The sequence below is a fragment of the Lygodium microphyllum genome, chromosome 13 (assembly GCF_053477565.2).
Source record: "Lygodium microphyllum isolate KBCC chromosome 13, Lygodium_microphyllum_v1.1.10, whole genome shotgun sequence".
NCBI lineage: Eukaryota > Viridiplantae > Streptophyta > Polypodiopsida > Schizaeales > Lygodiaceae > Lygodium > Lygodium microphyllum.
In genome coordinates, this window is record NC_141147.1 from 98,118,298 (window position 1) to 98,143,580 (window position 25,283).

Genomic DNA, 25,283 nt, shown 5'->3' on the forward strand with positions numbered 1-25,283 from the left:
CTTCGTCCAGATGATTCTGTAATTATACTTCATGTCCAACCCACTAATGTCCTCTATGGGGCTGATTGGGGAGCCATGGAGCAGTTTATTGATACCAGTGATGAGGATACACAGCAAAACTTTGATGAACTTACTTCAAACAAAGCAGCAGATCTGGCGAAGCCTATTTCAGATGCCAAGATTCCTTATAAAATACATGTAGTGAAGGAGCCAGTCCCAAATTTATGCTGAAGTATGAATCATACAATTTGTATATTTTGTGCCTGGTCAAGTTTCTGGGCATGTTAGTGGTGTTCCCTCTGGTTCGTTATGAAGTGTTTGTTCTGCAATCAACTTAGCAGGTGATGGTAGCATGCCAGGCTGGAGAAATAAGTTGCTGCAGTCTCAAGTTGTTATAACCTGTTTTTTTTTATGTGGTTATCTGGATGTGGGTTAGCAATATTTCCTTTTCTCCTGGTTATCGAGCCTGTCTGCTGCAGTCAACTGGCAAGATGATGGTAGTGTGCTAGGTTGGACAGATAATTTTTCTGAAGTCTCAGGTTGTGAATATCATGCACAGGCAGCAAGGACCAATTTGTGGTGGGCCTGATTAAATTTCTGGCCATGGTTAACAGCATTCCTTCGCTGATGCAGTGGTGTTGAGGAAGGAGCATGATCAATCAAGTTGTCAACAGGTGATGGAAGTGTTTCAGGCTGGACAGATGAATTGTTCATGAAAATTTCTGGGCGTGTTTACTTCATCTTTGTTATTGGGTCATAAGCTGCACAGTGTGCCAGGCTGGATGGAGAAACAAATTGCTGCAGTCTCACTTCATGAAACATGCTCAGATCACCTGCTCATGCAGTGGTGTTAAGGATGTAGTCCTTTGGGCTCCATTAATGTATGCAGAAAGCATGAGAATGTATATGGACAGACAACTGAAGGGTTGTACAGTTGATCGGTGTTTTGCACTCTTGTTGCTGAATAGAGCGAAGGCTTTTGGAATGCTGTGTTTGATTGTACAACCTGGATTCCCTAAATCTGTCCAATCTGCTGGAAACTTCAAAGACATCCTTCATATTTGAGATTTAGAGATGCTGAACATGCCTGTAATGGTGAAAGAAAACTCTTTGATTTGAAGATGTGTAGAATTAATTGTGAAAACAGCACAGATAATGAGATACAACAGATTTTTCTAAACATGGACCTCATGTATTTTACTGAACAAGGAATATAGTGAACTTTGGCATCAAATTTTTGAGTACTTCTTGTTAGTCTCTTCCATTGCTGTACCTTGAACCCCGTGTTCTGCAGCTCTCGCACGATCTCTACGACATTTCTGGACCAGAAATGTCAAAGAGATCGTGTAAGGGCTGCAGAACACGGGGTTCAAGGTACAGCAAGAAATAAAGACTAACAAGAAGATCTCAATAACTCAATATTTGATGTTAAGATCATTATATTGTTTGCAAAGGAGTTACAAGAAATTCATGTTCAAAATAAACTGAATACATTCAGATGTATGATGTCATTTACTTTGAACGAAATTATGAGCATTAACTTATAATCCAATCAAGCATGTCCTTTAGAGCAGTGAACCTTCTGTTGTTCCACACATCAGATTTCAGATGCTTTCAGAGATTTTCTATCAAATTCAGATCACAACAGCAGCAGGCACATCAGTCCAGTAACTTTCAGCAATCTAACTCCTGTTTTTGAGCATCAAAGGTTCTCAATTGGGATTGTTTATGCATAAAAATAGTCATTCCCTGTTTTCTAGCATAACCTCTTGAAGACACCCATAGCCACTGTTTGTCTCATATCAGGAGCAACAAAAATTGACCAAAGAACCATCCACATAAGCATGGCTGCCAAAAATGCATACTAGATTTTTACTGCTTCAGGAAGTTCCCATAATTATGCTTGTATGTTGTATGGAGGATGGAATGATAGCCTGCACCCATGATTGGCCAAATTTTTCCATGGATACAGTCATGAATATTGGTGGTCCAGACAGTCTCCAGAAATATGAGAGCAACATGAGTTATAAAGTGAGTCGGTATAAACAGAATTGCTAACACATGTGGACAGACCTATAGAATCCCATCCACTGGGTGAAATGTCAACCCTGTAAACTGAGATAGAGTGTTCTCTTTGTTGTAAATATGGTGTGTTGCATGTAGTCATTTGTAGAGGGGTCTGCAATCATGTAAACTTCTTTGCATCCAATAAATGCCAAACTCTACTACCACAAGGTAAACTATCGACCATGCTATGTAGTGAAGCAATCCAACATGGCTGATATTAGGATAACACTTAGTCCAGCCTTGTTCAATCATGTATTCTGAAGCTGAAGGCAAGTCACACACGTCCCCTCTGTGCACCACACTTTTAGCACAAAGGTAACGCCCATTTGCAGAAGGACTTTCAAAGAGGAGGATGCAAACATCTCTCACATCAACATACGCTTGCACCAAATTGGCATAGCTTTTTGCTGAGCCTGTCAAGTATTTGAGGAGATGAGCATTGCTGGCATTCACTTCAGATTGTAGTAAGGGCATAAGAACTAGGGAAGGAATCAGGACTACCAGGTCTACATTCACTTCCTTGGCATGTTTCTAAACTGCTTGTTCAGCAACAGTCTTCCCATAGCAGTACCAGTTCCGTGTGTCTTTGCAGAAGTCAAGGTTGCTCCAACAGTTCTCATCAACCACAACACTTGGATCCCTGTTGGGGTCCATGTACACGGCACCTATGGATGAGGTGAAAATGACGCGCTTTACCCCAGCTTGAGCAGCTACATCCAAAACATGGATTATGCCTTTGACAGCCGGATCAACCATCTACATCGGGTCATCAGTAACAGGAGAAGCCAGATGGAAGACACAGTCACATCCTTTGATGACAGAGCAAAGGCTGTCAAAATCCAATAAGTCGGCTTTGACTAGCGTCAATCGTTCTGCAGCTCCTTCCAGCTTCTTAAGATGAGCATTTGTTTTGATCATCCGGATTTCGGACAGTCCCTCTGACGACATTCAACATCATCGCTCCAGATGAAAGGGGACTACCATTTGATATCAAACTTCCTGAAGAAAGAAGACTCCCGTGCTCCAGTGTATCATGTTCTCCGTAGGGGTTTCCAATCAAGCTTGTTAACCTCATTATTTCTTCTCAGGATCTCTGACAGATCCTCTCCCTCTAATGAAAACACGGCATCCAGTGGTGGTTTCGACCCGCTTCAAGGAGTTGCCTCGAGGGCCCAGCAAGCGGCCCCAGATAAACTTCACCATGACATGGCAGATGCTTGTTGAGCTAATCCCTCCTTGTCGAGAGAGCCGAATTGATTGCCCTCATGTCCTTTTTACCGGCCTTAATTTATGAGGAGTAGTAGAGGGTGAAGAAGATGGAGACCACATGGCGGAAGCTCACAAGCACAAGAAAGAAGAGCGTATGGACCAGTTGGGCCTTGGCCACGGCGAATAAGCTCTGTATGAGGCTCATAAGGCCAAGACTGACCCAGAGCAGCATGATAGAGCCGAGGTGGCCGGCATTGCCATCTTGGATCTGCAGCAATTCATCCTTTCCCCTCTGAGGTGGATAATGCAAAACATTTTTTTTTCATTCCTAACCAGAATGCCATTCCTCCGCCTCTTCCCCAACGTGCCTTTCATTACCCTCCTGCGCAAGGTTTTTCTCCACACACGGTTCCCCGAATTAGAGCTTTCTCCTTCCCCTTTAGCATTGCTCCCTCTCCTTTCGCCACAGAGAGCCCAAAAAGAAGGAACCTCTCCTCCAATTCAAGCGCATGACAATCCGTCTTTTTCCCTCCCTTTTGCCATTCGAATACTCTTTTCCCCAATTAGTCTCCTTCTTCCCTTCCTTTTCTCCTCTATCTTTAGTTTTTCTTTCTCTAATTCACATGTCAGAATTAGGCAACTGACCTTCCTTTTTACCCCCCCGCTAAGACACAGCATCATCATCCCCTTAATCTCGTAATAAGACATTCATTTTGGATCATGTTCCTCTGTTCATCTCCTTGCTTCTGACGTAGTGATTTTCCACAACATCTGATGTCTGACATCTCTTTGCAATCAGCATTTCAGTCCTATTGACGGAATTCATCCTCCTCGCAACCTGATCAACCACTATGACAGTCTCTGACAGTTTATATATTATCAATCTCTCATGAGGATTTCAGTGAGAAAGGAGCAATGGTGACACATCATGCATCCAAACAAAATCATGCATATGCACTAAGGGAATATATACATACATTGGATGTAGTTTATTAAAATGCACCACACAAACAATGAATCACACGCAGAAATTAACACAAATGCACAACAAAAAAATGGAGGTGTTCACGGCTCAGATGCGCAGCATCACGACATCCACCCCCTCTAAACCTGCGCATCCTCCGGATGTGCCAACTATCCAGGATCATTCAACTCCACAAACAGGTCAAGTCCATCTTCTGATTCTAGTAAACCTGTTTCTCCATCAGCTTCATCATCCTTATAAAATTTCTGTCTCTTTCGAAACAGCTGATAGAGAACATCTGCAATATGAGCAAAATGTGGAATCCAATTCATGTAAAATACACAAGCTCCCACAAATCTCCGCACCTCTGAAGTAGTTGAGCAATACTCTGCAATCCCGTTTATGGCATCCACCTTTGCAGGAGAAGGCTTTCTGCCATAGTATCCAACCATATGCCCAACTATGATAACTTCATTAACAGCAAAGACAGATTTCAGCCCTGAAAACTTATGTCCAATATTTGCAGGATCCCTCAACATAGGCTGTTTCATAGCTTTTTCAATCTGTTCATCACTATCAGAAGGAAGCGGGCCTGCAACCGGCTTAACCTTCTTATCAACTGTTTTATATTTTGTGTCAACCTTGGCATCATTCAAGCACTCCTTCCTTTGCTGCAATTTCTGCAAATTTTCAGCATCTTTCAACTCTGTTGGCTGAAAAATTTCAGCCTTTAGCTCTATGGACTGCATGGGTGCAGCCTGAAACTCTGTATGCAGAAATTTTTCTGCATTCAACTCTGTCGGCGGAATAAATTCAGCCCTCGGCTCTATGGACTGCATAGATGCATCCTGAAACTCTGTATGCAGAAATTTTTCTGCATTCAACTCTGTTGGCTGAATGGATTCAGCCCTCTGCAATTCTATTAGCTGATCAAGATCAGCCATAAATTCAGTTTGCTGAGTTTTCTCAGCCTCTAACTCTGTTTGCAGCATAAAACCAGAAATTTCCTGAAACATATCCAAGGTTTGCACAGGTATGATCTTTAAACCCTTGCATACATCAGTTTTCAGCATTCCACTCATCTCAAACAATGTATCTGCATAAGACATCCCTTCATACAATCCATCCACATGCTCTTCTGCTTGCAAGATACCTGCATTCTTCAACTCTTTCTCCTTACGACCAATGTACTGCCTGGCAGCTCTAGGCAAATCTGAAATTTTCTGATAACTTACTGAACTATCTGAAGTAAACCCAACAAAGTTATTGGAGAAAGACTGGCTGCCAGGAGGCGAGATCTCCTCTTTTCTCCGCTCCGTACCACTGGCGTCTCGCAAGACAGCGGTACCTAATGAAAATCCAACTCCTTCGCAGGTAGTGGTGCCTCACGCAAGGAGTCCCTGTTTCTCGGATGATTTACCCCAACAGTCATAAACTGAACAGCTCGCATACCATCTTTACTGCGTATCCGTGCATAAGCTGATCCATCATCCATCACTTTTGTTTCCATTCTTGCTTCTGTAATGAAAGGCTGTCCAAGAATAATCGGATAAGAGCATGAATCCTGAACAAAGCAATGATAATCCTCTTCAACATTACCAATAGAAATTCTGATACTCGGACAAGCAGCATACATATTATCAGAAGTATTATTGGCGGCTCTCATGCGCCAGCCATGCTCTGCATCCATAGGCCACTTGCCACTCTCATAAACACCTCGAGCAATAAGATTAATCTCAGAACCATGATCAACTAAAGCAATCAAGGGAATTTGTTTCTCTCCAATCCTTACCACTGTCTCAGTGGTTGCTCTAGCCCAATGACTTCGTGAAAAATGACTGCGAGGAATGAGAATAGGGGACTCATCATCTTCATACTGCATAGGCTGCACTATTTTCTCCACAGAAGCATTCTCAACCATCACTGCATCATCATGCTCTTTCCCAAGAGCTCCATGCCACAATCCCTGTAAAGCAGGTCCTTCCATCGCATGTCGTTTCCTTCGCAAAAGATCCTGTATCTGATCCTGTATTTCTCTTCTAGCAATCCCAAGAGCCTCTCCAACAGTAAAAGTGACTTCACTATTCAAAATTCTTTCATGAAAAATCTTACTCATATCCGTTTGCATATCAAGGTCTGACAAGAGCTTGAATCCTGGCTCTTTTCTTGGTTGCCTCTTTTCCTTCTGCTTGTCTTCCATTGGTTGATCGGAACCTGTTTGAGTTGGAGAATTTGACATAGGTGGAGCTGTAACAGGTGGTGAAACAAAGTCACCCCCTCTAGTCTTTTTGGAGGAGCTAGGACCCTCCTCATCTCTTCTTCTCTTCTCTTCAACCATGGCATCTAAACCCTGCGTTTTAGCAATATAAGCAAAAATAGAATACCTGTCAACAGGAGAATCCCATCCTGTTTCTCCTCGGATGCTAGAGCCCACACAAGTTATAGTAGAAGTTTGAACTTTCCCTCTTCTCGCTATCTCCAAGGCAGAAGACCATAAAGCAGAGTCTCCATCAGATTTTTGCTCAAGCTGGACTCCAAAAGCTGAAGCATCTCCTCTAACACTCACATAAGCTGATCGCGCAGCCATATCATCAACAAGCTTCTTCATACCCCCCTTGCCAAAGTTCGTGTCAAGAGGAGCGCCAGTCTCTGTCAGCCATATCTTCCCATCTTGTCCCCAGAACACTACATTCTTCTTACGTGCTTCCTGAAAGGCATCACAATCTCTGCAGTGTTGGTGCTCTGTACTATCACACCAAATACATCGTCGCCCTTTCCTTTGACCAGCTGGAAAAGCAGTCACTGGAGCAGGTGCTACAGCAGGTACTGACATAAGTTGCTCCTTTAACTTACCAACTTCAGCTTTGACTGCTTCAATCGTCAAATCCGCCAAGCCTTTAATAACATCATCTACAGATAAGGGCACTGGAGCAGCAGGTACTGGTGGATTCACAACAGGAGGAGTAGGCTTAGGCAAAGAAGCTGCAGCAGGGGTAGAAGAAGAAGTCTCCAAAGATTTTTCAGGAACTAATCCTGTATTTCGATGCAATCTGACTCTCCTGCGATGCTTCTTGACAAGAGCATTCACAGCATCAATAACATGTCTCCACTCAGTCTTTAAACCTGAATCAGTAGCTTGATCTTCCAAAAGATCATCCAACTTTTCCTGTAAATCAGCATCTGCAGCTTGCAAAAATAACTCCACTTTCTGCATCTCCAAAGCTTGCTGTTCAGTCCCATCCAACTGATCATAACGGCTTTCAAACTCTCGCAGAAGAGCGGTAATAGAAAGTCCCTTATTAGGCATAGAAACCCATGCTAAAAAATTCCTGCGATTCATAAGACCTGTATCCTCCAGGAAATATTCATCTTTTAATGCCTTTTTAAATTCAGCCCAACCTGCATGTGCCTCTTGAATTTCTGCAATTCGACCTTCAAGAGCGCGCACCACGATCCGCAAGAAGTAGCGGCTCCAAACATCTTGAGAAACCCCAAAAAACTTCATCTTTTCTTCATACAAATGCAGGTAAGTTGACACTTGCTGGCCATTAAACTGCTTCATCTCCTGTTGGACAGCTTTCAAGGCATCCATAGCATCACTGTCACGTTTTGCATGAACTTGCTGCTACATATACATGGTAAATGACTGAAACAGGTTCTTCATGACATTATCATCTGTCATCTCTTCTTACGAGTCTCCCATCTTGCTGATGACGCAGCACTTTCACGTCGGGTTCACCAGAAATGTCAAAGAGATCGTGTAAGGGCTGCAGAACACGGGGTTCAAGGTACAGCAAGAAATAAAGACTAACAAGAAGATCTCAATAACTCAATATTTGATGTTAAGATCATTATATTGTTTGCAAAGGAGTTACAAGAAATTCATGTTCAAAATAAACTGAATACATTCAGATGTATGATGTCATTTACTTTGAACGAAATTATGAGCATTAACTTATAATCCAATCAAGCATGTCCTTTAGAGCAGTGAACCTTCTGTTGTTCCACACATCAGATTTCAGATGCTTTCAGAGATTTTCTATCAAATTCAGATCACAACAGCAGCAGGCACATCAGTCCAGTAACTTTCAGCAATCTAACTCCTGTTTTTGAGCATCAAAGGTTCTCAATTGGGATTGTTTATGCATAAAAATAGTCATTCCCTGTTTTCTAGCATAACCTCTTGAAGACACCCATAGCCACTGTTTGTCTCATATCAGGAGCAACAAAAATTGACCAAAGAACCATCCACATAAGCATGGCTGCCAAAAATGCATACTAGATTTTTACTGCTTCAGGAAGTTCCCATAATTATGCTTGTATGTTGTATGGAGGATGGAATGATAGCCTGCACCCATGATTGGCCAAATTTTTCCATGGATACAGTCATGAATATTGGTGGTCCAGACAGTCTCCAGAAATATGAGAGCAACATGAGTTATAAAGTGAGTCGGTATAAACAGAATTGCTAACACATGTGGACAGACCTATAGAATCCCATCCACTGGGTGAAATGTCAACCCTGTAAACTGAGATAGAGTGTTCTCTTTGTTGTAAATATGGTGTGTTGCATGTAGTCATTTGTAGAGGGGTCTGCAATCATGTAAACTTCTTTGCATCCAATAAATGCCAAACTCTACTACCACAAGGTAAACTATCGACCATGCTATGTAGTGAAGCAATCCAACATGGCTGATATTAGGATAACACTTAGTCCAGCCTTGTTCAATCATGTATTCTGAAGCTGAAGGCAAGTCACACACGTCCCCTCTGTGCACCACACTTTTAGCACAAAGGTAACGCCCATTTGCAGAAGGACTTTCAAAGAGGAGGATGCAAACATCTCTCACATCAACATACGCTTGCACCAAATTGGCATAGCTTTTTGCTGAGCCTGTCAAGTATTTGAGGAGATGAGCATTGCTGGCATTCACTTCAGATTGTAGTAAGGGCATAAGAACTAGGGAAGGAATCAGGACTACCAGGTCTACATTCACTTCCTTGGCATGTTTCTAAACTGCTTGTTCAGCAACAGTCTTCCCATAGCAGTACCAGTTCCGTGTGTCTTTGCAGAAGTCAAGGTTGCTCCAACAGTTCTCATCAACCACAACACTTGGATCCCTGTTGGGGTCCATGTACACGGCACCTATGGATGAGGTGAAAATGACGCGCTTTACCCCAGCTTGAGCAGCTACATCCAAAACATGGATTATGCCTTTGACAGCCGGATCAACCATCTACATCGGGTCATCAGTAACAGGAGAAGCCAGATGGAAGACACAGTCACATCCTTTGATGACAGAGCAAAGGCTGTCAAAATCCAATAAGTCGGCTTTGACTAGCGTCAATCGTTCTGCAGCTCCTTCCAGCTTCTTAAGATGAGCATTTGTTTTGATCATCCGGATTTCGGACAGTCCCTCTGACGACATTCAACATCATCGCTCCAGATGAAAGGGGACTACCATTTGATATCAAACTTCCTGAAGAAAGAAGACTCCCGTGCTCCAGTGTATCATGTTCTCCGTAGGGGTTTCCAATCAAGCTTGTTAACCTCATTATTTCTTCTCAGGATCTCTGACAGATCCTCTCCCTCTAATGAAAACACGGCATCCAGTGGTGGTTTCGACCCGCTTCAAGGAGTTGCCTCGAGGGCCCAGCAAGCGGCCCCAGATAAACTTCACCATGACATGGCAGATGCTTGTTGAGCTAATCCCTCCTTGTCGAGAGAGCCGAATTGATTGCCCTCATGTCCTTTTTACCGGCCTTAATTTATGAGGAGTAGTAGAGGGTGAAGAAGATGGAGACCACATGGCGGAAGCTCACAAGCACAAGAAAGAAGAGCGTATGGACCAGTTGGGCCTTGGCCACGGCGAATAAGCTCTGTATGAGGCTCATAAGGCCAAGACTGACCCAGAGCAGCATGATAGAGCCGAGGTGGCCGGCATTGCCGTCTTGGATCTGCAGCAATTCATCCTTTCCCCTCTGAGGTGGATAATGCAAAACATTTTTTTTTCATTCCTAACCAGAATGCCATTCCTCCGCCTCTTCCCCAACGTGCCTTTCATTACCCTCCTGCGCAAGGTTTTTCTCCACACACGGTTCCCCGAATTAGAGCTTTCTCCTTCCCCTTTAGCATTGCTCCCTCTCCTTTCGCCACAGAGAGCCCAAAAAGAAGGCACCTCTCCTCCAATTCAAGCGCATGACAATCCGTCTTTTTCCCTCCCTTTTGCCATTCGAATACTCTTTTCCCCAATTAGTCTCCTTCTTCCCTTCCTTTTCTCCTCTATCTTTAGTTTTTCTTTCTCTAATTCACATGTCAGAATTAGGCAAGTGACCTTCCTTTTTACCCCCCCGCTAAGACACAGCATCATCATCCACTTAATCTCGTAATAAGGCATTCATTTTGGATCATGTTCCTCTGTTCATCTCCTTGCTTCTGACGTAGTGATTTTCCACAACATCTGATGTCTGACATCTCTTTGCAATCAGCATTTCAGTCCTATTGACGGAATTCATCCTCCTCGCAACCTGATCAACCACTATGACAGTCTCTGACAGTTTATATATTATCAATCTCTCATGAGGATTTCAGTGAGAAAGGAGCAATGGTGACACATCATGCATCCAAACAAAATCATGCATATGCATTAAGGGAATATATACATACATTGGATGTAGTTTATTAAAATGCACCACACAAACAATGAATCACACGCAGAAATTAACACAAATGCACAACAAAAAATGGAGGTGTTCACGGCTCAGATGCGCAGCATCACGACAGCGCCCATCCCATGAAGGCTGTTTATTAAAAAGGGGGAAAAAGTGTAGTGAGGGGGAATGATTTTAATGAAGGGTTCATTTTAAGAAATTATTAACAATGGGTGACATTTTATTAGGTTATAAATCTTAATAAGAAAATGACAGTTCTTTCTTAAAATTTCAATTACAAATTATTAAGTTGAAACGGTGCTTTATCGCAACCCGGACTGCGATTCCCAGATTGGGTATCAAAATGCAAATTCTTTAATTAAAAATTAATAGTGATATGGAGCGCTTTTTTGCCAGCGTGTGGTTTTTCGTGATGGCTGGTTCATTTTTATTACAAATTAAGGTGCCTCTTAAGCGCACATAGCGCATGCAAAGTGAATGGCTAGTTGATTTTAAAATTATTAAATTGTGTGTTTAGTGCGAATGCGCGTATAAAAGGTGGGTAAATAAATAGTTTATTTTAGAAATTATTTATGATTAACACTTGCCAAATCTTGAATCATAGGCTAGAACAATATCACCTTCTTTGAACTCCTTGTGCTTGATGAAACTGTCATGATAGGCTTTGTGTCACGCTTGAGTAGTTTTCATGCACTGTAGAGCCATCCACCGTATCTCATCCAAGCATTCCAAGTGCAAGAGACGGCGTTGCAGTGACTCACTATCTCCCAAGCATTCTTTAATTGCCACTCGCAAAGAGGGTAATTCCAATTTAACAGGGAAGACAGCTTCTATACCATACACTAGCTGGAAAAAGGTTTGTCCTGTAGCTGCCTTGTGGGAGGTTCTGTACGTTCTATACGCCCAGAGGGCCTATGTAAGTCGATCGTTCTAGTCGTGACGATGTGCGGCAATCGTTCTTGTCAAAATTGAGCAAAGGATGCAATTGGTGACTTCAACTTGGCCGTTGGCTAGAGGGTAATAGGGAGTGGAATTACGATGGAGGATCTTATACAGCTCAGTCAGCTCTTCCATGATTTTGTTAAGGAAATGAGTACCTCTATCACTTACCAACTCAAGGGGACTGCCAAAACGGGTGATAATATTCTCATACATGAACAAAGCTACACTGTTACCATTGTCCCGCTTCAGAGCTTTAGCTTCACACCACTTTGTGACATAATCCGTACATACTAAGATGTATCTGTTCTGCTTCCGTCTGGTAGGTGGATCAATGGGACCCACGAAATCAATCCCCCACTTCTCAAACAGCTTTAGGGGAAGAATGGGTTGCAGTGGCATGGCACTTGTTTTGGTGGGTTTCCCTATTCACTGGCAAGCATCACATCTCTTGCAATAATCATGTGCATCCTTGTGGAGGGTTGGCCACTAGTATCCCGCCAATAAAGCCTTCCTGGCTGTCGCTTCTCCTGCAAAGTGTCCACCACATGGTTCTTCATGGCATGCTTTCAATACTATGCCGATTTCATCCCCTGCAATACATCTTCGCAGCACTTCATCTTTGTCTCTCTTGTACAGTGCACCGCCTAGCAAAGTATAGGGGGTTGATTCTAATAGAAGCTTCTTCTTCTCATGGATTGAGATGCCAGGAGGATAGTGTTGAGTTGCTAGGAGATTGGCTATGTCTGCATACCACGGAGTAACTATTTTAAATAGAAACAAAGAAGCATCAGGAAGGTCTGGATCATCCTATTCCTCTTCTACTGTTTGAGGGATCCGTGATAGATGATTGGGTAGGACATGGGAACGGCCAGGCTAAGTGATCACTTCGAAGTCGAACTCGTGGAATAGAATTAACCATCTCATCAGTCATCCTTTAACATCTGCTTTGTTCATCAGGAAGGATAGGGCTTCATGATCCACATAGAGTTTGAAATGCGTTGACAATAGATAGTGTCAAAACTTCTCCAGTGCAAACACCATTGCCAAGCACTCAAGCTCTGTCATTGTATAGTTCCATTCCCTATCAGTGACCTTTCTGCTTGCATAATATATCGGTTGATCTAATTTAGAGGGGCCCTTTTGACATAGGACAACACCTAGCCCTTCAATTGATGCATTTGTGTGCACATGGAACTCCTTCGTCCAATCAAGAAGCTGTAAAATAGGTGCTTGGATCATGCACTATTTTAGGGTATTAAAGGCTTCTTCACAGTCATCAGTCCAAAGGAAATCAACTTCTTTCCTTAGGAGCTTGTGCAGAGGAGCTGCCTTGGTTGCAAAATGTGCAATAAATCTCCTGTAGTAGCTCACATGGCCAAGAAATCATCTTAATTGCTTGAGGTTTATTGGTGCTATTAAGGCGAAAATCTTCTCAATCTTTGCCAGTCTATTGCAATCCCTTGTGCAGAGACAATATGGCCCAATAGAACTCCTGAGTAGACGTCAAAGACACATTTGTTGGGGTTGAGAGAAATCCCATACTCGCGGCATCTATCAAAACATTGCTTTAGGTGTCCCCAGTGCTCTCGAATTAAGCTATAGACACAAAAGTCATCAAGATACACCTCAATGAAATCATGCAGATGATTATGGAAGGTAGCCATCATTACTCGTTGGAAGGTGGCAGGACATTACAGAGCCCAAATGGTATCACTCTGTAGGCATAGGTCCCCCATTCTGTGGTGAAGGTTGCTTTAGATTGTCCTCTTTTGCAATTTGGACTTGGTTAAATCCGCTGAATCCATCCAAGAGGGAATACAACTCATGGCCTGCCACTATGTCCAATAGTTGGTCTCTAAAAGGGATAGGAAAATGATCCTTCTTCGTCTTCGAATTGAGCTTCCGAAAGTCGACACATATTCAAAGTTTCCCGTTCTTCTTGAGTACTACCACAATGGGCAAAACCCATTCACTATTAGCCATGGGATAGATGAACTCTGCTTCAAGAAGTTTCAATAATTCAGCCTTCACTAGAGTAGAATAATTAGGATTCATACGCCTTTGTCTTTGCCTTACAAGTTTGGCATTGGCCTCTAGGTCAATGTGATGTTGGCATACTGTGGGATCAATCCCGTTTAGGTCTTTATATGACCAAGAAAACACATCTAAGTTCTATTTGAGTAGGTCTGGCATGACCACTAATTCTTCTTCTGGAAGATTGAGACCCACTTTCAGGTGACGTTCAGTATCCTCAGTATTCAGGAATGTTACTTTCCTTTCTCCTTCCACTTCGCAGATAAATGTCCCATGGATTGCTTCTGGATAGAGGTCTGACTCTCTCAAGAGAGTAGTATCCTCGTCTGATGTTCCACTAGTACCAATGTCCTCCTTCTGAAAAAATGACTCCTTTGTATGTTTAGGTTACTAGAAGGGTATCAGAGCTTTGTTTTCTTCTGTGTTAATAGTGATTTCTTCAGGACTCAAGGATTCATCTTTCGAGGATGCGTCCAGGAATGTCATATAGAACAGACCTGCTAGAGGCCGGGGCTCTGAGGGCTCTAGCTTCTATTGGAAGGGAGCATCATCATTATCTTTTCTCTGGACTGAACAGTCAGGGTGACAGGAGCCACTGGTGAACTTAATCTTTATGTCTTTAATCCATTGCTTATACAGATTCTGCATACTTTGTGGTCCATTGATCAACCCGAATGGCACCATGTCATTCCATCCAGTACCCTGAGATATTCGGCCTCTGAGGTCTCTGTAGGGACATCAACAAGATCATTCTCTATTAGAGGGAATTCTTCATCTGTACTTTCATAACTTGCTTCATTTTTTTTCTCATCATTTTCATCCTCTTCCTCTCAAGGCTCTATCTCTACTTCTGTAGAGGCTCTATAGGAGAAGAATAGATCTTCTGCCTCTGCATCTGCATCTGCTTCTATCACCATTTCTGATTTTGCTTATGGCTATGGCTCTGGCTTTGGATCTGTATCTGTTACTATCTCTGTATTGGCTTAGTCTCTGCTCTGTAGCCACTCTGTATCTGCTCTGTCTCTGTACTGTCTTTGCTCTGTAATTGTACTGTCTCTACTCCTGTAATAACTGTACTGTCTTTGTACTGTCTCTGCTCTGTCTCTACGACTATCATGTAACAGGGAGAACAGTACATCCATGCTTCTATTTCACTGTCAGAGGTGATTTCAGAAGTTAATTCTAGTTGAGGCAGGAGGTATTCACCCATACACAAAGATTTTGCTTCCCTTGGTAGTTGGCTTACAATGCCCACTGTTAGGGACTGTGCCTCTATTTTCTTAGGAAAGATATGCTTAACAACCTCTTTCTCTCCTGATGTACCATCTGTGATCTCATTGGAGGAGTCAGTTATGACTTCAATGGATGTGGATCCATTGCCTTTTTGCGATTCATACAGCTTTAACACTGCTTTATTGGGTCCTCTGTCTAGGGTTAGGGTCCCTTTGAATCAGTCCGTCCTGGCTCTTAATTTAAATAGCCAAGGTCTTCCCAACAACAGAGGGTACGAGGTCCCATAAGAATTTGGTTTAACCACCACGTATGTCAGCCAATAGTCTCTTCCTGCAAGGGTTGTTTTTATGTATGGGAGAATGCCCAACGGTTTGACTCGACTTTGGTCTGCCAATCTGATAAGCCACTGTGTAGGTTGAATTCTTTTGCAACCCTAAGTCCTTCATTGTCACATCCGTCATTATGTTTACTGATGAGCCTCCATCAATCAATGCATCTGAAATGAAGCATCCTTCTATCCATACACTAATCTCTGGGGTTCCAGGGTCTAGGAAGGCATTAGCCACATCTACTTCCTTTACAGGCTTTGGGGCCTTATTGGTCTTGGTTGCTGTTGAAGGAGCAATCCTTAGTCCACGCCTTCTTGTCAAGATGCTTTTGAATCTCTTTCGGCAGGCTGGGAGACAACATCAACAACTATCGGAATGTTAGGTTTGGTTTAAAAGTGTCTAGGTCTTTGACCAAGTCATAATCTTTGATAGGATCCACAGGCTTTTCCAGCCTACTAGGGAAGGGGGCTACACCCATTTTCATCTTTCCTTTTTCTTCTGACAATTGCTGCATCAGCACTTCTTCTATTTCTGGAAGTGCTTCTGTATCATCCATCTCCTGGGCCTCTGGTCCTGTCTCTGGGACTATCTTTGTAGCTCTCTCTAGCGCTACAGTGCTCTCTAATGTACTGTTCTGTTCTCTACTGCTCTGTCCCTCTGTTGGCAGGTTGAACTTCACAGTCTTGGGAGGAGAGTTATTTTCATTCTGAACCACTGGTTCCTTCTTCTTGGTGCATGTAATAGTGGCAACTTCCAACTCTACCAAATTAGAGGCAGGCTCTTGTACCTTTTGTTGGCTATCAGTGGCATTGGCCTTTACAGGGGCTGGATTGGGACAGTCCTTTGCAGTGTGGCCTTCTCATTTGCATCAGCTGCATAAGGGCTTGTAATCCACAGATCGTCTAGGGTTTGCACAATTCGGGGAGATATGTCCCTTTTCTCCACACCTATAACATTTCACCTTTGATCTCTGACCATCGCCAGACCATCGCCAGACTGTCGTCCTCTATAACTTTGAGAGGGAAACCTCCTCGGATCGAGATTAGGACCAAATTCTCTAGGCTTTGGTCCAATATCCTATGTTGTCATTTTGGATTCCAGCAAGTTGAATCTTGCATTTTCATCCTTCTGTCTTTATTCATGCATCTCTTTTAGAGAGCAAATATCCTCTGTATGGTTCTTCTGCAAATAGTAGGAAAAGAAAGCTCTAGGAATGGTTGGTTTTCGGGCACATTCAGTGGCTAAATGTCCCGCTTGATGACACTTTCTGCACCATGTATTAGAGCACATCACATCTCTTCCAGCTCCCGCAGGAGTGGATATATTGGTGGTATTCACCTTCAGCGTCTGTAGCTGCTCTGTAATCACATCTAAAAGATCTTTCTTGATACTTGCAACTGAGTTGGATAAGTAAGTACTTGTAGTGGGATTTTGGAAAGCGTCTGTAATTACTGCATACACTGGTTGGGTTGATCCAGAAGGTCCTCTGTTCTGACTCTGATTCAGAGCTCCTGTTGAGACTTGGGGTTGTTGATTCCAGTTGGTAGGATTCCACTGTTGTTGAGTCGCCATTGGAGGAACTGTTTGAGGCCACTGTTGTTGTGGTTGAACCATCATTTGAGGCACTGTCGTCTCTGCGGTGACCATAGTGGGATAGGTGCATTATACTGTGGCATTGTTTGCATCTGGGGATAGGGATAGGGAATTGTCCCTAGGACTGCATTTGGTGGGTATACCATTCCTGGCATGGGAGGAGGTAAGACTCCTTTTCCTGGAGTCATTGAAAACCTTGCTTCAACTTTGTCATACAATCTTGTACCTTCCACTGCAGCTTGCAGATTGACTGGTCCTCTTAATTCCCTAAACTTACGAACTCGTTTTTGGATTCGTTCATCCAAATGATGGTTAGTCCATCTCTTCAGGATGGATTCCATTCTCGAGACATAAGCTTCTACTCTTTCTTAAGAGGACCGACTTAGGTTCATGAACTCCTCTCGCATCCACTCTTCAAAACCTTCACGCCTGAATTTAGTGAGGAAGGTCAACTTCAGGTCGTCCCATGTGCCAAAAGTTCTTGCTGGTTGTCTCTCATACTACTGAAACGCCGTGCCCTTAAAAGTGGCGGGGAATATTGCTAACTAATGCTCAGGGGTTTTGGCATTGTTAGCCACACATGCTACCATGAACTTTGCTACATGAAGATCAGGGTCTTCATTGTACTCTTCCTTAAAAACTGAAAATGGGACTACATTTGCTGGCCTGCCATCAATATTTCCAGGACAAATCTGACTAGGAAGGGGACCTTTGAGTCGCCATGGGGACTTCTGTAAAGAGTGCTTTTAGGGCGTCAAAGGAGGCTTCTGCTGCAAGCTCATTTTCAGCTTTGATTTTTGCCTTCTCTATTCTCACGTACCTCTAGACTCATTCTAATGCTTGTCTCTTTATTGCATCATTCATCAGGGGGTTGGCTCCAACCAATTGGTTTGGACTCAACAGGACAGTATCAAAGGGGGCTTCAATCTCTGATGGAATCTTTGGCCAATATCTCCTCTACTTCCTTCTTTTCAACATCTCTGAATTCATCTTTCAAACCACTACAGAGGGGAAGATATTTTGTTTTGAAAGTATCAAAACTCGTTCTTCTTAGGATTGTTATTGTGTCATTATAATAATGCCAGCTTCTGAGGGTTTCAACAGTGTATGTTGTGAAAAACACTCTGTCTACCAACTTCCAATGGGTTGCTAATTGGACAAACAGAAGATTATCAGTGCACCAAGCATCCCACGTATCTTGCTGTTGAGCATCCATGAACAAATTCCAATTGTTTTCCTTCTTGTCTTCGTGAACCTCCACAGACCAAGACTCCTGAAGCTTCTTCACAATCTCCTACTTGATGATGTCTGGAAACTTCTCAATGAATGCCAAATCTTCCATGAATGTTCATTCTCTCTATTTTTGCTCTTCAGTTTGTTTCCAAATAGTTTGCCACCAAGATGCAAGTTTCTGCTGCTTCAACAGGAAGAGGAATAGTCCACCACATAGAGCATGTATCATGATGGTGATATGTTTCCGCCCTTGTGGGATGAAATTCTTGTGGAAAGTGGCTTTGATAATGAGAATCTCCAACTCTTCAGTGGAATAAGGAACTTTGCAAACGTCCATTGAATTTTCCTCTTCTTGACAATACCATTTCCTTCATTTTTAGCCTCTTCTAGTGCTTGTTGATGGCAAGATTCCCCGGCTGCACACCAAAAACATGGAGCCCAAAGAGGAACACCAAGGAAAAGGGAATTATCTTACAATAAAATCTATCTTTTAATATCAAAAAGCTTTAATTTCATTCTTTTGATCATCAAAACAAAGAAAACAACAATTCTTCACGCAGCATCATAGTAGATTTCTCCCACGGATTTGATAGAATCAACCATAATCTTCAACATCTTCATAAAATTCTTCAATAGAACAAAGAACACAAAGGAATACACTATCTTTGAATGGAAATAAATCACATAATATTCATCTTTAATGTCTTCATAGTTCTCTCTCTCAATCTCTCATATACAGTTACACTGTTTTGATAGAATTGACTATCTCTGACTCTCTCTATCTCTCTCTCTATCAATATCACATCATCTCCTCACTACAATGCTCTCATAATAACCCTCAATAATCATTATTAGGTAGTGGATGAACCTCCCAAGAGGTATGTCTGATATGAAGAGTCACCAGAGCCACTACAGTGTCTTTTCACAGCTCACTACTGTCACTGTCACTTAGTCTTCTCTTCAGTCTTCAACAGCCTGCTTCTTCCACTTGTTTTAGCTCTTTTGAACTTAGATTCATCATTTCCAAAGGTTATAAAACTTTCTCAAAGTCACACATACATTCTACAGAACACTTACAGAAGGTCTACAGAATAACTACAGTACAGTACTAGAGCAGCTACAGTACAGTTACAGTACAGAGACAGAGCAGAGACAGAGGCTCTACAAAGGGTCTACAAAAGGTCATCAGAACCTCATAACTCATACTCAAATCATTCCATACTATCAAAAAATATTCAATAAGGTTTCAAAATATCTCAATCTTCATCAACCATCAATCTATGCTTCATACAGAATACAATCAGAACAAAACAGAAGCTATACAGAAGGTATACAGAACCTTAACAGAATCTATGGGAACATCACAGAACCTCATAGAGCTTTATATCTCCACTGAGAATCATCATGAACTTCCAAAATATAATCAATATCATCCAAAATACTCTTAAAATTTTCCATTAACAACCATCCACCACTCTAAATCCATCAAAAATCAATCATTCAGACCTTAAAAACAACAAAAATCAGTCAAAAATTCGGTCTTTTTCCACTCTCAACAAGATGCTTTGAGTTGAATTAAGAGGAGCTTTTTCTCTTATTTATTGGCTGTGGTAACTTATCCTTATGAGGAATTCAATTTGAAGCTCTCTTAAAACAAGTCTCTTTGCCCTACAAGCCTTATAATTGACTCATAAGCTTTTGTCCCTAAGAGTCTACATTGAATGTAATCATGCAAAATTGATTCATGCTATGGCATCATGTATGAATGATGGGATGCATAGTTTTTTATGATACATGATAGCATATTGTACTTGGTTTTATAATTTGTGATTGCTCTTATGGTCAAGAAAAAAATCTTGATTTGAGTTAGAAATTATGAGATAATACTCTTGTGATCTTTGCTAAGAACATGCAGTTGGAAGCTCTATTAACATATTCAAGAACTTGGCTTGAAACCTTCAACCCTTCTCTTATCTCTACCATCTCCAGAGTTTAAGCTCTTGAACCTCCATACATTCTTCTCTCTCAAACCCCTGTGATTGATCGTGAAGTACCTCTTGAACCTTTAAACATTCAATGTAATCTACTTATCTCTTGAAGACACATCTCTATCTATCTTGTCCAGTTTTCTTGCCAAACCCTGGTGGTGACCTTCAACCCTACGCACTGCGATAACGTTCCATTGTAAGGAGGACTCGAGAAACCCTACACAAAAAACCCTGTAACATTCCATCGGAGTGCCAAGCAGCATCACTTAGTTTCATCTCTTGATGGATCTCTAAAAACGTGCCTGGACAGGGGCGTGTTACAGTTGGTATCAAAGCAAAACTACATAATGATATGTGATTGATTAATGTATGATTCATATACATATCCAAAGAAAAATAACCTAAGTGGTATGGCTTGATTGTCAAGCAACTTCTACATCCACGAATACTAATATACAAGAGAAGAAATTCATTTTCAAGCAAATTAAGGCACCCAAGTTTGGTGGAAAAGGAATAGACCTTGCAGCGGAGGCTGAGATATGGATTGAGTTGATGAATGATTATTTCTCTGCTATAGGACTGCTTCTGCCAATCAAGAAATGATAGCCAAGTTGGCCATGCTTGGATTTGGTAGAAGCAATGGTGCAAAGATCGAGATGTTTCTAAAGACGGTGTCACTTGAGCTCAGCTAAAAGATGTTGTACGTGGATGATACCTTCTGCTAACCTACCAAACTTTGAGGATGAATGAATTCTTCAAGCTATATCAACTAGAATTAACCTTGGAAGCCTATTACTCAAAGTTTGTAACCCTACTAAAATACACACCACCTATGGATATCGTGCAAGAAGTATCCAAGTTTTGCCATGGCCTAAACACTCCTCTGAACCACTATCTTGAAGCAAAGCGTCCAAAAAACTTGCACGATGCATTGCTTTGAGAAAAGCCAATCATCCAAGAACTTAAATTAGGAAATTGTGACAAAGATGATTCCTGAGATTAGGACAAGAGATGCCACACGTGTGGAGAGATAGGGCACATCCGTAGGAGATGTCCCAACCATCAATGCTTCTAGTGCAATGAGCTAGGGCATGTCCAAGCACACTGCCCTAACCTAACTCTAGAAGATATTGAGCCTCCAAGAAAACGAAGCTACACAAGTGCATTCTTTGGATATATAGAGGAATCAAATGAAGACGAAGACCTAGAACCTAGTACACCTCTTCAAGATGATTAGAAATCCTAGAAAATTTTATCGAATGTAATACAACTTGTATTGGAATAAACCTTACTCTTGTAACTATAGTTAATGTGAGTAATACAAGTTGCATCTATTTTGAGCCTAGAACTTATGAGTGATCATAGATACTTTAGCAAGGAATGACAATTATAATCTGCAATGAAATTCTCTTAAGTTGTTTCTTCTCAACTAAAATAGATTGGGTCTTGCCAGAATGTCAAAGCTTGGGAGTATTCTTTAGTATTATAAGTGAAGCCAATTGTCCATGGACCTTACTCCAGATCTAAAAAGAGGACAATTCAAAAATAGAGTTTTTGATAAAGGATCACTTCGGCCTGCTAAAAGGATCCTAGGGCAATTTGTTCTAAAAAAGAAAATCCTACCAAATTCAACTAAGAATCTTGTGACCCCAAGTCATAAAGCTCCATGATGTTTCTATTGCAAGGAGCTAGGCCATTTCAAAAGCACCCTAAACACTGTTTCTCATAGTACCACGACATTAGACATATCCATGTCAATTGTCCCAACAACAAGACTTAAAGAGAACTTGAACATACAAGGAATGAAGTTGTACAAGTGATCCAGAACCTACTAGGAAGTTATCACATACTCATGAAAAACCTAGAAGATATTCATGAGATATAACTACAATAAACTTTTCTCTTGTCATCCAGACTCATATATATCAAATACAAGAAGTTGTTGTTTCAAAGGACCGCATGCTTATGAGTGGTTAGAGTGTCACAATGAATGCATGATGGGTCCTACCCTATACGTTCCAGAATGAAATCCCTAGTTCCTTTTGAGATGAGGACATCTCTAGTTCTCTAAGGGGGAGAGGATGTAATATACCCCCTCCTAAATAATACACCCCACCCCCTTTGCATAGGAACCACCCCCTCCTAAATAATTAAATTATTTCAAAATTTTTAATTCTCCCCCCTATCGTGGTGAGGGGGAGGAAGAAGGAGATAATGACAACAAAGAAGAAGAGGTAGTTGATGACGATGATGATAACCAGGGGGAGGCCACATGGACTACCACCCCCTAGGCCACCTCGCCTACTCCACGAACTCCCCACTACCATGCATTCATGAATGGTGGAACCACCACCACTCCAACCCCCAACACATATAAACCCCCCCTCGGACTGCAATTCGGCACTTCCTTCTTTTCCTCCATCGCAAGGAGATGGCACGGTGAAGAGAGAGAGAGAGAGAGAGAGAGAGAGAGAGAGAGAGAGAGAGAGAGAGAGAGAGAGAGAGAGAGAGAGAGAGAGAGAGAGAGAGAGAGAGAGAGAGAGAGAGAGAGAGAGAGAACCTTCTAGAAGGTTCCTCTTTTTTCCCTCCTTAGAGGGTTTCCACACACATTCTTCCTTTTTCCCTTTAATCCATGAACTTATCCCCTATCTCGTGAGCCGGTTTCCCCCAATTGCTCCCCCCCCTCTTCTTGAACAAGAGGCTATGGAAGTCCTTGTAGGGGTTGCACCTTAAGCAAGGAAGATCAAGAATGGCCCCCAAGCAAAGAATGATGAGTGTGGATGACGATCCTCCAACCAACAAAAAATCCTTAGGTGAGAGCATCACTGCCAATATAACTACGGTACTAGGATTGAATAATATATTTCTGAGTTGTTAGCTACTGACTTTGATCTCTGCATGGGACACATCAGGGTTGTATTATGCTGCATGAGAATAGGTCATTGAGAAGGATAAAATTCATCCCAAATATTCGAAGATGGAGTTTGCAAAGTGCATGTATCAAGAGAAGTAAATTGCATCTAGTTGCTATGTGATAAAATCTATACACAACATAAGCAGCATATAAGATACCAAGGTATTGTCGACTCCCCTTTTCTTGTAAATAATAGACATGTTTTTCACCACACTGAAAGTATGTTGAGCTTGCACGCCTGATGGATTGCAGGGCAAGTGACGTAGTCTAAAACTAAATCAATTTTGAAGCCCTAGACCCTTTCCCAAGCTCTTGCTAATATCATGATCTGAGAGCTCATGTTGATAAATTGGGATCTTGAAGATGTGTGTAGTTAGCACAAACAACGATCATAAGGACTAAAACTAAGATGCCATGAGATTCATTTGATAACTACTACTTTCATTAATCCAAGTCTGGGTTAGGCTAGGTACAAACAACAACTCCAGGCTCAAAGGCAAGTGGAGAGCTCAAGGATTAGGAAACCCTAAGCCAGAGGAAAGACTGATACTTTTATACTTGTTGGGAAGAAGGTTGGGATGTCTATCAATGTAAGTGATTAATAGAAGTTGCATCTTGTATAGTTGTATGAGACATTAACAGATGCCTTAGCTAAAGGAAGGAAGTGTTAAGAAACATTCTACATAGTATCGCTTTTAGATCCGAAGGGGGAGAGCGAATATGCAGATGGAAATGTTACCACGTCTATGCTTGCATTGTTTGGAAAAATAATTGGTTTTGTTGGTTTCTCTCTCTCTCTCTCTCTCTCTCTCTCTCTCTCTCTCTCTCTCTCTCTCTCTCTCGTGCTCATTTTGAAAGCGCAATCATATGCATGTTTTTCATAAACATCTTTAATATTTTACATTTGAATTCCATGAATTGGAGTTAATAGCCACCTTCCATATACAAAAGCATCACTTGGAGCTCATACTAGTGTAGCATAGCATTATCATATTGTTTGGTTTGTATGGTAACAAGTTAGGAATATGGTTAACTAAAATTGAGACAAATTCCACATTTGTATACAATGATATTGTATGATCAAAACAAGAGTACTAGATTGTAGGAAGACATCAGGAGTACTAGCTTTGTTTGGTTTATAGAAAGGCATCAGGAGTACTAGATTGTTTGGTTTGTATCATACAAGAGTACTAAACAAGAGTACTAGATTGTAGGATTCAATTCATACTAGTACTAGCTTTCCACATTGAAAATATTCTAGATGCGCCTGTTTGATACAAAGCTAGTACTCTTGTGTATGAATGGAATCCTACAATCAATGTGGAGATGCCAAATGGTTTCACTCCTCCACTTTGTGTACTTTTGCTATAGACCGGAAATATAACAAGTGATGTATTCAACAGTTATAGGATCCTTGACAGTAAGTCTATGACTCTGGCATTCAACCCATGCCCTATTTACCAAGACTCAAGCATCTGTTGTAATGCCAACAAATGCTAAAGCAATGTGCTCATCAAGTTTCAAAATTTTTGAACAGTCCTTGTGTTGGCAGTGGATTTCTTCTACATGCTGAAGACAATCATGTCAGTCCTATGGACACTGATAGTAGCATTGCCCTTACGAACGGCCTCACATACTCCACCTAGAACAAATGCCTGTCTAGGGAGAAGACAGTGATTGCTCGATCGTAACGTGCCATACCCCTCGCACTCTCTCTCACTCTTTCTTCCTCCGTCCTTTCTTCTTCTCCTCCTCCTCCTCCTCTTCACTTCAAGCTCAAGCATCTTCTCTCTCTCTCTATGCACATTCTATCATTTATTCCTTCTCTCTCTCTCTCTCTCTCCATCCTCCTTTACATGAGACTTTACCATGCCCCTTCTCTTTGTTTAATTTCTCACCTACCTTTGCACAGAGGCAGAGCCATCTCAAAAAAGCGGTCCCCCTCCTATCGTTGATGAGCGTAGTGGCATACCTTCTTGTCCTCTTGCTCACTTACCTCTGTGCAAAGGCAGAGTTGTGTCAATGTGTATTCTCCTCCTCCTCTCATGGAGTTCTGTGGCACATTGATCCTCCTCTTGCTCCTCCTCCCAAACCTTGGCACACTC

The 25,283-nt window shown here is 41.9% G+C and overlaps 3 pseudogenes; all 3 read right to left on the reverse strand.

The window, feature by feature from the left end:
* Positions 1-2,163: 2,163 nt before the first annotated feature.
* On the reverse strand, positions 2,164-3,025 carry LOC148026945 (cinnamoyl-CoA reductase 1 pseudogene; annotated as a pseudogene).
* Positions 3,026-8,817: 5,792 nt separating this feature from the next.
* Positions 8,818-9,679, reverse strand: LOC148026946 (cinnamoyl-CoA reductase 1 pseudogene; annotated as a pseudogene).
* A 14,716-nt stretch (positions 9,680-24,395) lies between these two features.
* On the reverse strand, positions 24,396-24,877 carry LOC148026947 (proteasome subunit alpha type-7 pseudogene; annotated as a pseudogene).
* Positions 24,878-25,283: the final 406 nt, after the last annotated feature.